This window comes from Silene latifolia, chromosome 7, assembly GCF_048544455.1.
Source record: "Silene latifolia isolate original U9 population chromosome 7, ASM4854445v1, whole genome shotgun sequence".
Classification (NCBI taxonomy): domain Eukaryota; kingdom Viridiplantae; phylum Streptophyta; class Magnoliopsida; order Caryophyllales; family Caryophyllaceae; genus Silene; species Silene latifolia.
The window spans coordinates 25,837,542-25,852,745 of NC_133532.1; the positions used below are offsets into that span (position 1 = coordinate 25,837,542).

Genomic DNA, 15,204 nt, shown 5'->3' on the forward strand with positions numbered 1-15,204 from the left:
AAAGTCTTAAGTTGAACAAGTATTTGTAATGGCTTAGTTGCTCTTGTCAAAGTTCCTAATTAGGCACTTTTCAAAACTTTTCTAACATGCAACTACATGCTATGATGCAACTAATATAAACATCCTAATGCAAGTGATTGTACCAACTAATATGACATATAAACTAAATGCAAGTCTTAAGTTCACATTGTTATACCGCATCAATCAAAATAAAGCCACGTAGTCATTAACATAAAGAGGAAAAAGGAGATTGGAAAGATCATACCATGCGGTCTTCAATATCCTCATGTCTCGGAAGTGGCGTAGTCAATCAATGTGAACAAGGATAGAACAAACACAAGACAATTTATACAAAAGGAAATAAACATGTTTTTGGGTTTTCAATTTTCAAATTTTTATGATTTTCGAAATTTTTCAATTTTTTTTTTGGATTTTTTTTTTTGAATAAGAGTTAAATGTTAGAATTCCCATCCCCACACTAATATGGGCATTGTCCTCAATGGCCAAAATGATGGAAATTATGCAAAGATGATGCATGATTTCTATACTAAATGCAATCTATACTAAGCTACACTACATGATGCATGGTGTTTGTTATGACGGAGAGGATAATTTAGATTACCTCCCGTTGTGTATGCATTAACTTCCCCAAACCGAGTGAGACACTATTGCTAATGTCTTAAGGATGGGTGTAGTTCATGCACACACTATGCAATGCATGAAACTAATTTGTCATTTTGGATTTTGAAAGCGGGAACAATAAAATGAGAACACCTCAATGGTACCGAGGTGTGAGTCCTCTATGGTGATAGGACTACTCCATCAATGATCAAGAAAAATATTTAAAACAAAGAGAGAAATAGACAAACCATGAGAGGGTAGGAGCCTCCAAGGCTTGCTAATCTTCCATCATATCATCATCATCATCACTTTCCTCATTAGAAGTGGTCTCACTGCCACCTTCCTCTTCATTTGCTTCTTCACTTTCTTCTTCATCTTGTTCACCATCTTGTTCACCATCTTGCTCACCATCCTCTCCTCCTTCTTCACTTGCTTCTTCACCAATGTTATCATCAACTTCTTCATTACCAACAACCTCATTGTCACCCGAAACGACCCTAGATTCACCCGGAAATAGGACTTCTCTATCCGCCCAACTAGGCAAAGGACATGATGGATCAAGTAGTCCTTGCCTAGCTAAGTGTAGGAGGGGTGGATATTGAGCCAAGTAAGCGTTTTTCCGATCCTCAAAGGCTTGCTTGTGCATTGCTTGCATGAGAAGAGTCACATAATCATTTCTTGCTTCAACCCCCTCGGGCTTGAACTCTTCGTACTCAAAAGGGTAAGGTGGTATGACAATGGAAGAGGAGGGCATTTAAAGTTCACCCTTTTGTTGTTGGATAATATACTCGGCCTCTTTAGAAAGGGGAAGTAGATAATTGGTCCGGTGGACGCTTAGACGACAAATCTTTGAAGGCAAAGTAAACGATTTAGCTTCACTAGTGAGCCATCCATACTTGGTGTCAAGAGGGTTATGGGCAACCCACTTGTACTTGTTTATCATAGTATGCATATCAACAAGATGACCACCCTCCTTTGCTTCATACTTGCTATCCTTGTTGAAGTTAGGATCAAAGTATTTGGCTAGGATAGTGACTAAGCCGCCATTGACAATAACGGTAGTGCCTTTCTTCCCACAATCAATGTTGAGCCATCTATCTACCAAAAGCCTTAAAGAGTTGAAAGGCTTGGTGTGTACTCTCCAATATTCAAAGCCGATTCAAGAAGAATAAAATCAAGTTTGGTGAAATGGTTGGTATCTTTCCTTGCAATAATGGTGTTTCCTATGACCTTGTGCCATACTCTTATGCCCGGATGGTGGACTAAAAGATCACGACTCGCATGAAAGTCCTCAAATTTCCTTCCGGAAATTGCCTCCCAAAGAGGGTCGGGGTCATACTTTCCATAATTCTTGAAATAACTCGGTTCATCACTAAGACCCAAAATTTCACCCAATTCCCTAAAGGAAATGCATCTACTAACATTAGCTAGACGAAACTCGAGATTCTCCCTAGTCTCAACTTTGGTGACTTTCAAAGAACTCAAAAACTCCAAGGTAAGGGAGGGGTATGTCAATTCCTTTGTTTCAAACAATTTCTTCAACCCCATTGCTTTGAAAAAGGCTCTAGTTTGCTCAAGGACACCTAATTTATCTAAGGTATCTTCACAAATAAATTTGGTGGATTGAAGTGATTTCCTAGCAAACTTGGCAAAAGTATCTCTATGGGTTTTGGAAATAAAAGTTACCTCCGGATAATGCAAGAGTTGTTCGATTTCCGGAGTAGATGTTGTTGCTCCCATAGAAGGTTGTTGTTGTTGTTGCACTTCCAAGTTTGGGGTTGCTACCACCATAGCCAATGCTTTCTTTGCTTGAAGAGCCTTTTGCCTTTGTGAAAGTGTCTTTGGTGCCTTTGTTGCCTTTGTTGCTCCCTTAGTCCTTGCCATTGATGAATTAACCAAGAAAAGAATGAAAAATCTTCAATTAGTAGTGTACCCAAATCGATTTAAAGGTGAAAGGCTTTGCCTTTATGAATTCAAAAATCGACTCAAAGGTTGAAGATTTGTGCTTGGTTTTGATTGTTATTGGAAAAGGAGTGATTGATTTGTTGTTAGAAGGATGGTTTGATTTGATTTTGGTGAATGTAGTTGAGGGATTTTGTTTTTGTGATGGAGAGGATGAGGGTTTTGATGTTTTTGAGTAGTGTTATGAATGAATGAATGAATGAATGAATGAAGGTGGGAGGGGTTTTATAAAGACCGAAATTTTCGAACTGCAGGGGCAATCCGTGCGGTTTCTGCTCAAGACGGGCGGATTTTCAGAGACGGGCGGATTGCTGTTTAGGACGCCCGGATTCTCTTACAGTCAAAATTTATTCAAAATTCAGCTCAGAAGGACGTGCGTCTTCTACCCAGTACGCTCGGATTGTCTGAAGACGGGCGGATTCTCCTGCATCCGCTCGGATTCTACCCCTTTGTACCCGGATTCAGTTCCATCCGTGTACAATGCATTTCCCTTACCATTCTTCCATTCTTCTTCATATCTTGTGTTCTTCATTGTGGGGGAATTACTAGGCAAGGATAGCCTAGGCAATTGTCATCCCCACACTAAGGTAAAGCACTACACATCAATTGAAATTGTTAGTCCCTCCCTCACTTCTCTTAAACATGACAATTATCTTGATCAAAGTAAATAAAATAAATCCAAAGATGACAAAAATGCAATACAAGAATTGAAATGCGAGTTAGGGAGTTAGAAATATTTACAAATGGTGGTTTAGGGAGGACTCCACCAAACTCTCATTCTTGATGAGATGTCAAGGGGGCATGTTCAAGGTGTTGTTGATGTTGCTCAACACCTTGAAGAAATAATCAAAAGCATGTTCATTATCGTTATAAAGCTCTTCAATAGACCTTTGCCCTTGTTGTCGTTCTTGATCAATGGCATTACCAATGTAGGGATTAAAAATCCCTTCAAATTCGTCGTCCCAAAGACCACAAACTTCATTAAGTTGATCATTGAAAATCTCTTGATTTGATGGAGACAACTCTCCCAATTTCTTCTCTTGGCCAATGAGGCCATCCTCTTCTTCTTTGCTTGATTTTGATGAGCTTTGCAAGCTCTCCTTGTCAACATTCACTTGCTCTTTGAATGGAGCATCTTCAATTTTCTTCTTCCATTGGAGTTCCGATTTCTTCCTCTCATCCTTTCGGCTATAATGATCAATCATGAAACACGGTTCATGCAAACGAGGAGCTCTCATAGTCTTGTCAAGATTAAAGGTTATGCTTTCATCTCCCACTTCTAGAGTGAGCTCACCATGTTTCACATCGATCACCGCACCCGCGGTGTGTAGGAAAGGTCTTCCTAGAATGATCGGAATGTTGGAATCTTCCTCCATATCAACAATGACAAAGTCCACCGGGATGAAAAACTTCCCAATTCGCACGGGAACATCTTCCCATATCCCTAATGGTGTCTTCGTCGATCTATCGGCCATTTGGAGCGTGATATTGGTGCATTTAAGCTCTCCCATCCCCAACCTTTTACTTACCGAGTACGGCATAACACTCACACTAGCCCCTAGATCACATAAGGCTTTGTTGATCGTTGTGTCGCCAATGGTACACGGTATTGAGAAGCTTCCCGGATCCTTTAGTTTTGGAGGTGAACTCCCTTGAAGTATTGCAATACTCACCTTAGTGAAGGCGATAGGCTCAAGTTTCCGGATCGACTTCTTCTTTGTGAGGATATCTTTCATGTATTTCGCATAGGCCGGCACGTGATTGAATAATTCCGTGAAAGGAATCGAGACTTCCAAATTCTTCACAATTTCCATAAACTTTCCAAGTTGATCATCAAATTTGGGCTTGGCTTGACGACTTGGAAAAGGAAGTCTAATCACAACGGGCTCCTTCTCCTTGACCTTGTCTTCATTTTTCTTTGAACTTTCTTCCTTTGATGATTCTCCATCTTTAAAGTTTTGCACAATTTCTTCCTTATCACTAGCTTTCACAACTTCATCCTCAACTTTCTTCTTCGGTTCTTCATACCTTGTACCACTTCTCAAGTGAATGGCACTAACCGTTTCATGTCTTGGGGGATTACTTTGAGGTGGTAATTGCCCCTTTTGTCTTTGTGAGCTTGAAGATGCTAGTTGAGTCAATTGGGTTTCCAACATCTTGGTGTGAGCTAGGATGTTGTTGATGGTTGTTTCCTTTGCTTGGCTATCTTTTTGCATTCGAGTGAAAAATTCTTGTTGATTCTTTTGCATTTGGAGGACCGCTTTTTGGACATCAAAGCCTTGGTCACTTTGGTGATTGTATGGATTTTGATTTTGGTAACCTTGGTTTTGATTGTAAAAGGGTCTTTGATTTTGGTTTCTCATGGGAGGTGGGGTGTATGTTGTTTGAGGGTTTTGAACATTTTGGCTTTTGTATGAGAGATTTGGATGGAATTTGGTGTTTTCATTGTAATAGTTGGAATAAGGGGTACCGCTCTTGTATGCTTGGAAAGCATTCACTTGTTCATTTGTTCCCCTACATTCACTTTGGTCATGTCCCAAAGTTCCACAATTCTCACATATCCCACTTGGGATTGATGAAGATGCCGTCATGGCATTAACATGATGCTTTGGTGATTTTGAGACTTCTTCAAGTCTAGCCATAGCTTTTTCAAACTTCAAATTGATTGTGTCAATGTGAGCACTAAGTTGAGCACCCAATTGAGTAACGGAGTCCACTTCATGCTTTCCTCCTCTAGTAGCCTTGCGAGGTCTACTATATTGTGAGTTATGGACCGCCATTTCCTCAATCTTGTTCCATGTTTGATTGTCATCAACTTCGGTGAACATTCCATTTGATCCCATGTTGAGAATGTTCCTTGAATCTTCATATAAACCATTCCAAAATTGTTGTACCAAGAACCATTCGCTAAGTCCATGGTGAGGACATGAGCGACAAATTCCCTTGAACCGCTCCCAAGCTTCATACAAAGATTCTTCATCCCATTGCTTAAAACCCGTAATTTGAGCTCTTACCATGTTAGTCTTTTCCGGTGGGTAGAATTTTTTGTAGAAAGCTAGAGCCAACTTCTTCCAAGAATCAATTCCGAGAGTGGCCTTATCAAGGCTCTTCAACCATTGCTTCGCGGTGCCAATTAGAGAAAAAAGAAATAAGACCCATCGAATTTGGTCTTGAGTTACACCGGTTTGAGAAATCGCATCACAATAGTCGCAAAAGGTTTCCATATGAGAATGAGGGTCTTCACTAGGCATCCCCCCAAATTGGCTCCTTTCCACCAATTGGATAAAGGCGGATTTGGCAATAAAATTTTCGGTTAGATGTTGTGGTTGTTGGAAATCTATATCTCATTATATAACATATTCTTATATGTTTCATATTTATTTGGTCATAAAATAAATTCTAGATCTTATGCATGCAAACATCAATAATGTAAGAGAAGAAATCATTTTCTCACCATAATAATTTCGGTCATATTGGGCACCAACAAGATCTCCTTCTTGTTAGTTCTTGAGCTTTCCATTAATGGATGAACATACATGACCTCAAAATAGAAGCCCTCCAATTAGTTGCACCCAAAACCATCCCTTAATCCCACAAACTAATATGTACTAGATATTTACATTGTGGTTTACCTTAAAATTGATTACTAATACTCATATATTACATTAATAATTTTAGTAATCTCTTATGAACAAATTCAATCAAAAATTCATGTTTTGATGAAGGAGAAAGATGAACACGTGAGAGAGAATTTTTGCATGTCTTTCTAATGGTTGAGTGTGTAAAAAAAATAAAAGAACAAAACTCTCATTAAGAGAGCAAGCCACACGGTTTGTGGGTGAGAGGAGGACCAATATATGGTCCTTCACTTTTCTTTTGTTCTTTTCTAAATCTTAGACTTGTGAGACTAGGTGTAGGTTAGGTATCATTAGATTATTTTATCTCATAAAATAATTCACCCACTAACACCCATAACACTCATATTTCAGTCCATCTATATAAAATGGACTACCATTTTATTTTTGTCAATTTGTCATTTGTCACACAATATGTCACATGTAGTATGATACATGTTAGTAATTAATTAAATGCATATTTATCACATAAATCATTTTATAAATTAATTAAATTACATTCAACAAATTGACTAGTGATACTTGATCACAAAAATAAAATGGGTCATATAATTATAATTCACAATATCTTGTAATTATAATCAACCATTCATTCTTATCTTTATTGTTTCTCAAACAATAAACAATTTTAGTAATAAAGCATTTTATTTACTAAAATAAATCTTATTCAATCCCATTAAAATAAGATATCAATATTCTCTCTTACAAATTGAATTGTTCAATTTTAAGGAATTAATTAATCTGTATCGGTATACAATTAATTAACCTTTTCCATTAAGGGAATCGTCCTTTAGGTGTGACCTCAAGGGATCAACTGATCACCACCGTCGCACGACAGTAATGTCAAACTCTAGCCAGCCAATCATTACCGATATGTGTGGACCAGTTGACTATATATATATGCAATGTATCATCCCTTCCGTATTCTTGTAATGAGATTTAATAATGATATTTAAATCATGTGATCGCACCATTGTTGAGGACACATTTCCCAACAATCTCCCACTTGGCCTCGACAAGTGTGCGTCACCAATTCTCTTGTCCTATTACTATCTCCCACTCAATGTAAGGTGTCTTTCGGGTCGTACTTGCAAGTGATCATATCGAGAGTGGTTTCCTCGATCTGGAGAATAACTGATTGACCGGAATTTATCCACCATGGATACCTTCTGAGCGTGCCCACGCATTTCCAGTTCATTACTCCTCGAGTGGCCCTGAGATATTGTTTTAACCCTGACAAGGGGGTGGACAATTCCTATCGCACTTATTCTCTTCGACTAGCCACAGCCATCATAACCCAAAATATGCCCATTTGACCCCATTTACGAAGGTCGTAGTAACACAAATCAAAGTTAATCTGAAACTGTGCCATCTTGGGCGAACAGTCTTTAGTTAAAAGAATCGACTCATTAGAATACTATAGTAGCTCTCGCCACGACCGGGCTATATAAATTTGCCAGAACTCTATAAGCGGTCACTCCCCGACAAAGTGTTCCTAACAGTCTGCCTATGTGATCGACTAGTCATCTCACATGACTCTATGGCACTTGAACTTGCCATCAATCGCATCACACTCTAGTCACTTCGAGACGTCACCTCATACAAGTGACTATGGGCGAATACAATGTTAATCCGTGTTCACTTTAACGGGGTTCAACGTTGTCTCTACAACCCGTTTGGATGTAACAAAGTATAATAAAAGAGTTTTAAAGTAAAACTCGAAAGACAAATGCGATTATCACATATGAATAGTCAATGCCTGGTTACTATTTCATGTTCTATAATCTAATTTGATCTTGTATGTAGTTGTTCATTTCAATTCAATTGAAATGACATGATTCATCATGTTTGGCCTATGAGAAGGCTTTGGTTAGTAGGTTTTATCAATATCTTGTACCTTACTTAACCTTACTACATCCTTGTTTTCCTTTGTAATGTATACATTTGCATTACAAAACTTTCTGAGTACGTGTCGAGATCCAATCAAGACATAGGCCTTCTAGCCTTAGAATAGCTCCCACTGTTTTCACAGTGTGCGGGACTCATTCTCTTGCACATCTCATGATTGCAAGTGTACTCAATTTCCGTTTTAAATATTTCTCATTGTTCTTTATTGCCTAGAACGATTCTAGAAAATCTATTTCTTAAATAACATAGCCACAATGGTATCTTAACCATCCTAATGTGTTTTGATTATGGTTTTGTCGGAAACCATGCGCAACCTCAATTGTCAATTGTCACTTGTGTAACACTCTTACACAAAATTGCATCATAAACAGTTTGCTTTACTTCCTTAATGCTTCTGCAAGCACTTAAGGGTAATATTTATGGCTTACTTGGCAAATATTACTTAAATTCGATTTTGAAAACAATTCATCATACTCAAAGTATATGAAGTGTTATACATCATTACTCATTTAATTGATCCGGCAGCGGAAGCAAATGGAATCAATCAAATATGTTCAATTTTATTGAACTTAGTCATAAATCTTATGAACATAAGACTTTCTTATTTGACGCTAATATCATGTGGATTTATCTTCATAAATCCGGATATTAAAGATGTATTACAATACTCCAAAAGTCTTAAATCATTCTTAATGATCAATATGTCATCCACATATCGGACTAATTAAAATTTCCGGAACTCCCACTAAACTCCATGTATAAACACAACTTCTCGACTTATCGAGAAATGTTTTATCACATGATCAAAATGTTGATTCCAACTCATTGATGTCCTACTTAAGATCCTCTCTTAAGTTTCACATTAGTAAAAATATATAAAACTTATGACATGTATTGAATACATTCCTTCTTTTGAAGAAGTGGGTTTTAGATTCACTTGCTGTGCGCATATCCTCATAATGAAACACAATCCCTAAGAAGATCCAAATAGACTTAAGCATTTCAATTAGTGCAAAACCCTTTGCAACTAATCAAGCTTTGAAATCTCTCTTTATTAGTGCAAAACCCTTTGTCACTAATCAAGCCTTTAAATTTTGGATTTTCATGGCTCTAAGCCTTATATTGAGTTGTGACTTAAACACTCTCATGTAAGTTATATGTTTATTACTTTCCAGAAGTAATCAACTCGAATCAAACAATTTCTTTGTAAGTTATAAGCTCTTTACTTTCTTAAAAGTAGCATGAATTTATCATTTTTAACAAGTGACGAATTTAACCTCATAGGTTTTAAGGAAACAACATCTTACACAAAACGTCTCATGTAGCCAAGAAAGACCAGTTTCTTGCGACATAACATTCTTTGTGGCTCTTGAATAATTTCTCCCACTCTGTCTTCTAGAAATAAACTTGTATTTTAGAAGACAGCGTCACGAGCCGCAAACCCGTCGTACCCGTGATAATTGAATAGGGAAAAATGAGCATTTGTTTCTTGTGAAAACTTACAAACATGGTACCCTACTATTTCATATCTCATATGAATCGTTTTAGATTTAGTGGAAAAATAATTTAGACAAAATGATAAAATCCCCAAAAGGATCAAGTAACTCAAAGTAACTTGATCGAAGTCCAAACCATATCGAATAGCGTTTGAATTCTTATCCAATCACACATTATTCCATAATGCGTGCTAAGAGAGATTAACTTGTGATACTATATCACATTTCCTTTGGCTTATATCAAAGTCTTCACTTTGATAATCCCATCACGACTAAATCGTGCTTCTTTGAACTTTTGAACTTCTCCAAAGATTTCTCTATTTACCTTATTAAGTGAACACATTAGTGTCAACCTAAATCGTTGGTAAAAGAAAATGAGCAACCTTTTTTGGATCAATGATTTACAACCTCGATCTCCTTTTCAATCAAAAGGCACGAGATATCTTGCTTTGAATACAAGATACGCATATACCATAAGATCTAATGGTTTCAAGAGTACTCGATAACTCTTTGCGTTAATCATTCCAGAATTTAAGGTTTAATCTTGGGTTACCAATTTGAGTCTTGCATCATCTTCATGATATATCATTCTAGTTTGGTTTAGAATATAATCACCTTGATAATGGGCTAGCCATACATCAAATCGTGGTGTATAGGGTCACAAAAGTGAAACCTCTTTTGTATCTTAACAAGTTTGTATTCTTATTTAGAGTTTATGTACTTAATAGTCATAATTAAGTACAACTATAAATCCAAAACTAGATTGATTACACAAAGACTCTATCTCTCAATTTGATTGTTGCTAGTCGTCATATTCTAATCATCCTATGTATCAAGTACAAATGATGAAAACCACCACCGATTTCTAATATTGACGAAGTAGTACTAGCAAAATTTATGTTTAATCAAATAAACATTTAAAGAAGAAGGTCCCATTAGATGTCCCACAACTAACTTGTTGATTCTTCAATAATTTGGGGTAGTTTCCTTTCTAGTGTCCAATATTTAAGACAGTGGAAACTTTATCGGTCGGAATTGATAGGTTTAGTATCGCTATTCTCAATAACTTTACTTTTAACATTACCTTGTATCAATTCCATTATAATCTTTATTTCTTGAACCTCGTCCTCATCTTAACGGTTTAAGAGAATGCTCCCACTTATTTCAATGAGTCTTTGCTTTGAGAAGCAAAATTGAATTCATGAAGATCACTCTTCATTTGTTCGTTTTAGTCTTAAAACTTTCATTGAAGTGGTTGCGTTATTTTGGTCAATTACGAATTCTTGACAAAACTAATTACCAAAACAATTTATCGCTTCAATGTACTTAATTCATTTAAGTACATGAAAAACAATCCATTGTAAGTAGATGTGTTAATCAAGAATCAAAAACCTGTTTGATAATGAATAACTTTTATCTATACTCTTTACAAGAGATCCTTCCAATGGATAATATGAGGTTTTAGAAGAAAATTCATATTTGTCTTTAGTTACGATGTTTTAATGGAGGTTTGAATCAAAAATCGAAATGATATCGTATATGAATTGTGGTAAAGAAATAGAACAATATGATAACGGAATAATGAAAACAAAACATTCATCGTTATAATAATACTTGTAAACAAGTATAGCATTTACATAGTGACCTCTACCCAACTATGATAAATGATTCCAAGATCCAAATTCATATTAACTTGGGCACGGGGTAGCCGATGAAACCCTTATCAATATAACTCGGTGGATTAACTCTTTAATCGATTCTACTTTTAGAACTCTCGGTCGATAAAATTACTCTAATATTTATCTATAGCCCAAAACACATTCGACAAGGGCACGGGGTAGCCGATGAAACCCTTATCAAAAACTTTTGTTGAGTTCAATCCAAATTTCGAATAAATGTGTCCATGATCCAAACCCATATTAACTTGGGCACGGGGTAGCCGATGAAACCCTTATCAATATGAATTCGGTGGATAGACATTTATCACCCACTTCCCCTACGTAACAAGGTTTGTACCCCGGGGTAGCCGAGTGCACTCTCTCGCGAAATAGGTTTTCATGGTTTCTACTATTTGGTAAGGCTATGTCTCAATTGTTTATTTTAGCGAGAGGTCATGTCAATTTATTATCTATCATGTTTTAAGTGAACTAAAGCGGTGAACTACGATAATTGTAATTGACACGGTCGATAAACTCGATAAAAAGATAATGCATGTTTTAGTTATGGCGATTTAGCGATGCATGCGACATATAAATAAAATGCAAAGCATAAATAAAATAATCCTAGTATGGCCTTCCTAAAATAGAAAAAACTATTTAACTATTACATATTCGGAAACCAACTCCATTGGTCCCTTGATCTTCGGTTGAGGCACGCATCTCGAGGTAACTGTTGGGAAATGTGTCCTCAACAATAGTCCGATCACATGATTTAAATATCATTATTAAATCTCATTTTAAGAATACATGTGGGATGTAATATTTTACAGTCAACTGGTCCACACATATCGGTAATGATTGGCTGACTAGAGTTTGACATTACTGTCGTGCGACGGTGGTGATCAGTTGATCCCCTTAGGTCATACCTATAGGGAAATACTCTTAATTGATTATTTAATTAATCGTATACCGATACGAGTTAATTAAATTGCTTAAAATTGACGGATGATTTTGTGAGTATAGTTTACGTATCTTATTGTAAATATGATTAAATGAGACACGGTCTAAGTAATCGAATTGTTTTATTACTTAGATGAAATCATTGTTTACAGAAACAATTGGAACGGAATGAATAAATTATTATAAATACAGAATGTTGTAATTTATAATTTGGAAACATTTTGGCACGAGTAATTACGAATTACTAGTCAATCTTGTAAATGACATATTTTATGAGTATGTTGATTTTTAATATGTTAAAAATACATTACATTGTGACATGTCATGTAACATGTTACATGTAACAAAATTGACAAATGACAAAATAAAATGGACCATCCATTTTATTATGAAAGTGCCGAAATTAGAGGGAGTGTTGGGTTAATATTGTGTTTTCATATTAGTGGAAAACATAATGATTAAAGACTACCTACTAGCCTTGCAAGCCTAAGCTTTTGAGAAGAGCAAAAACAAAAGGCATTGGGCATACTACCCAATGCTCATTTTCGGCCATCCCACAAGAAAGAGAGAAGAGCTTTTCTCTTTCACATTATTATTCATTCTTTTCACCAACATAATTTTCTAGAGTAAGAAAATGAATAATCTCTACAATATGTGATTTTTCTAGAGAAATAAAATCTCACATATACTCCCTCTTGACCGAGTGATTCAAGAGCTAAAAATACAATTTATTTTGTATCATTTTATAGCAAAACTAATATTATTACTAGATCTAAATAATATTAGTTATTATGAGTATTCCTTGGGTATATGCTTTTGGGAGGGATTCTATACTTGAATCTTGTTCATCCATAAGGAAAGCTCAAGAACTAAGTAAGGTAGGTGACCTTACTAGTGCCCAAGTTGATGTGGATTTGGATCATGGACACATTTATTCGAAATTTGGATTGAACTCAACAAAAGTTTCTGATAAGGGATGTATCGGCCCTACCGTGCCCTTGTCGGATGTGTTTTGGGCTATAGATAATTATTAGAGTAATTTTATCGACCAAGAGTTCTAAAAGTAGAATCGATTAAAGAGTTAATCCACCGAGTTATATTGATAAGGGATGAATCGGCCCTACGGTGCCCAAGTTAATATGAATTTGGATCTTGGAATCATTTATCATAGTTGGGTAGAGGTCACTATGTAAATGCTATACTTGTTTTTCAAGTATTAATAAAACGATAAATGTTAAGTTTTCCAATATTCCGTTATTATATTGTTCTATTTCTTTACCACAATTTATATACGATATCATTTCGATTTTTGATTCAAATCTCCTTAAAACATCGTAACTAAAGACAAATATGAATTTGCTTCTAAAACCTCAAATGAACCATTGATAAGGATCTCTTGTAAAGAGTATAGATTAAAGTTATTCATTATCAAACAGGTTTTTGATTCATGACTAACACTTCTACTTACAATGGATTATGTTTCATATACTTAATTGAATTAAGTACCTTGAAGCGATAAATTATTTTGGTAATTAGTTTTGTCAGAATTCGTAATTGACCAAAATAGCGCAACCACTTTAATGAAAGTTTTAAGACTAAAATGAACAAATGAAGAGAAATCTTCATGAATTCAATTTTGCTTCTCAAAGCAAAGACTCATTGAAATGAGTGGGAGCATTCTCTTAAACGTTAAGATGAGGACGAGGTTCAAGAAGTAAAGATAATAATGGAATTGATACAAGGTAATGTTAAAAGTAAAGTTGTTGAGAATAGCGATACTAAACCTATCAATCCCGACTGATAAAGTTTCCATTGTCTTAAATGTTGGACACGAGAAAGGAAACTACCCCAAATTATTGAAGAATCAACAAGTTAGTTGTGGGACATCTAATGGGACCTTCTTCGTTAAATGTCTATTTGATTAAACATAAATTTTGCTAGTATTAATTCGTCAATATTAGAAACCGGTGGTGGTTTTCATCATTATGTTTGATATATAGGATGATTAGAATATGTTGACTAGCAACAATAATGTCGAGAGATAGAGTAATTGTGTACTCAATCTAGTTTTTGGATTTAAAGTTGTACTTAATTATGACTATTAAGTGCATAAACTCTAAATAAGAATATAAACTTGTTAAGATACGAAAGAGGTTTTCACTTTTTGTGACCCTATACACCACGATTTGATGTATGGCTAGCCCATAATCAAGGTGATTATATTCTAAACCAAACTAGAATGATATATCATGTAGATGATGTAAGATTCAAATTGGTAACCCAAGATTAAACCTTAAATTTTGAAATGATGAACGCAAAGAGTTATCGAGTACTCTTGAAACCATTAGATTGTTAATGGTATATGCGTATCTTGTATTCAAATCAAGATGTCTCGTGCCTTTGGTTGAAAAGGAGATCGAGGTTGTAAATCATCGATCCAAAATAGGTTGATCATTTTCTTTTACCAACGATTTAAGTTGACGCTAATATGTTCACTTAATAAGGTAAATAGAGAAACCTTTGAAGAATTTCAAAGAGTTCAAGGAATCACGATTTAGTCGTGATGGGATTATCAAAGTGAAGACTTTGATATAAGCCAAAGAAAAATGTGGTATAGTATCACAAATTAATCTCTCTTAGCACGCATTATGGAATAATGTGTGATTGGATAAGAATTCAAACGCTATTCGATATGGTTTTGACTTCAATCAAGTTACTATGAGTTACTTGATCATTTTGGGGATTTTATCATTTTTGTCTAAATTATTTTTCCACTAAATCGAATCATATGAGATATGAAAAGGTAAGGGTACCCTGTTTGTAAGTTTTTCACAAGAAACAAATGCTCATTTTTTCCTTTTCAATTATCACGAGTACGACGGGTTTGTGGCTCGTGAAGCTGTCTTTCTAAAATACAAGTTTATTTTTAGAAGACAGAGTGGGAGAAATTATTCAAGAGCCACA

General features: G+C 35.6%; 1 non-coding gene across 1 annotated transcript; it reads left to right on the plus strand.

Annotated features, from left to right (window-relative positions):
• Positions 1-5,493: 5,493 nt before the first annotated feature.
• LOC141593723 (small nucleolar RNA R71) lies at positions 5,494-5,600 on the plus strand. The gene has a single exon (XR_012521792.1). It is a non-coding gene; the product is annotated as a small nucleolar RNA R71 (small nucleolar RNA).
• Positions 5,601-15,204: the final 9,604 nt, after the last annotated feature.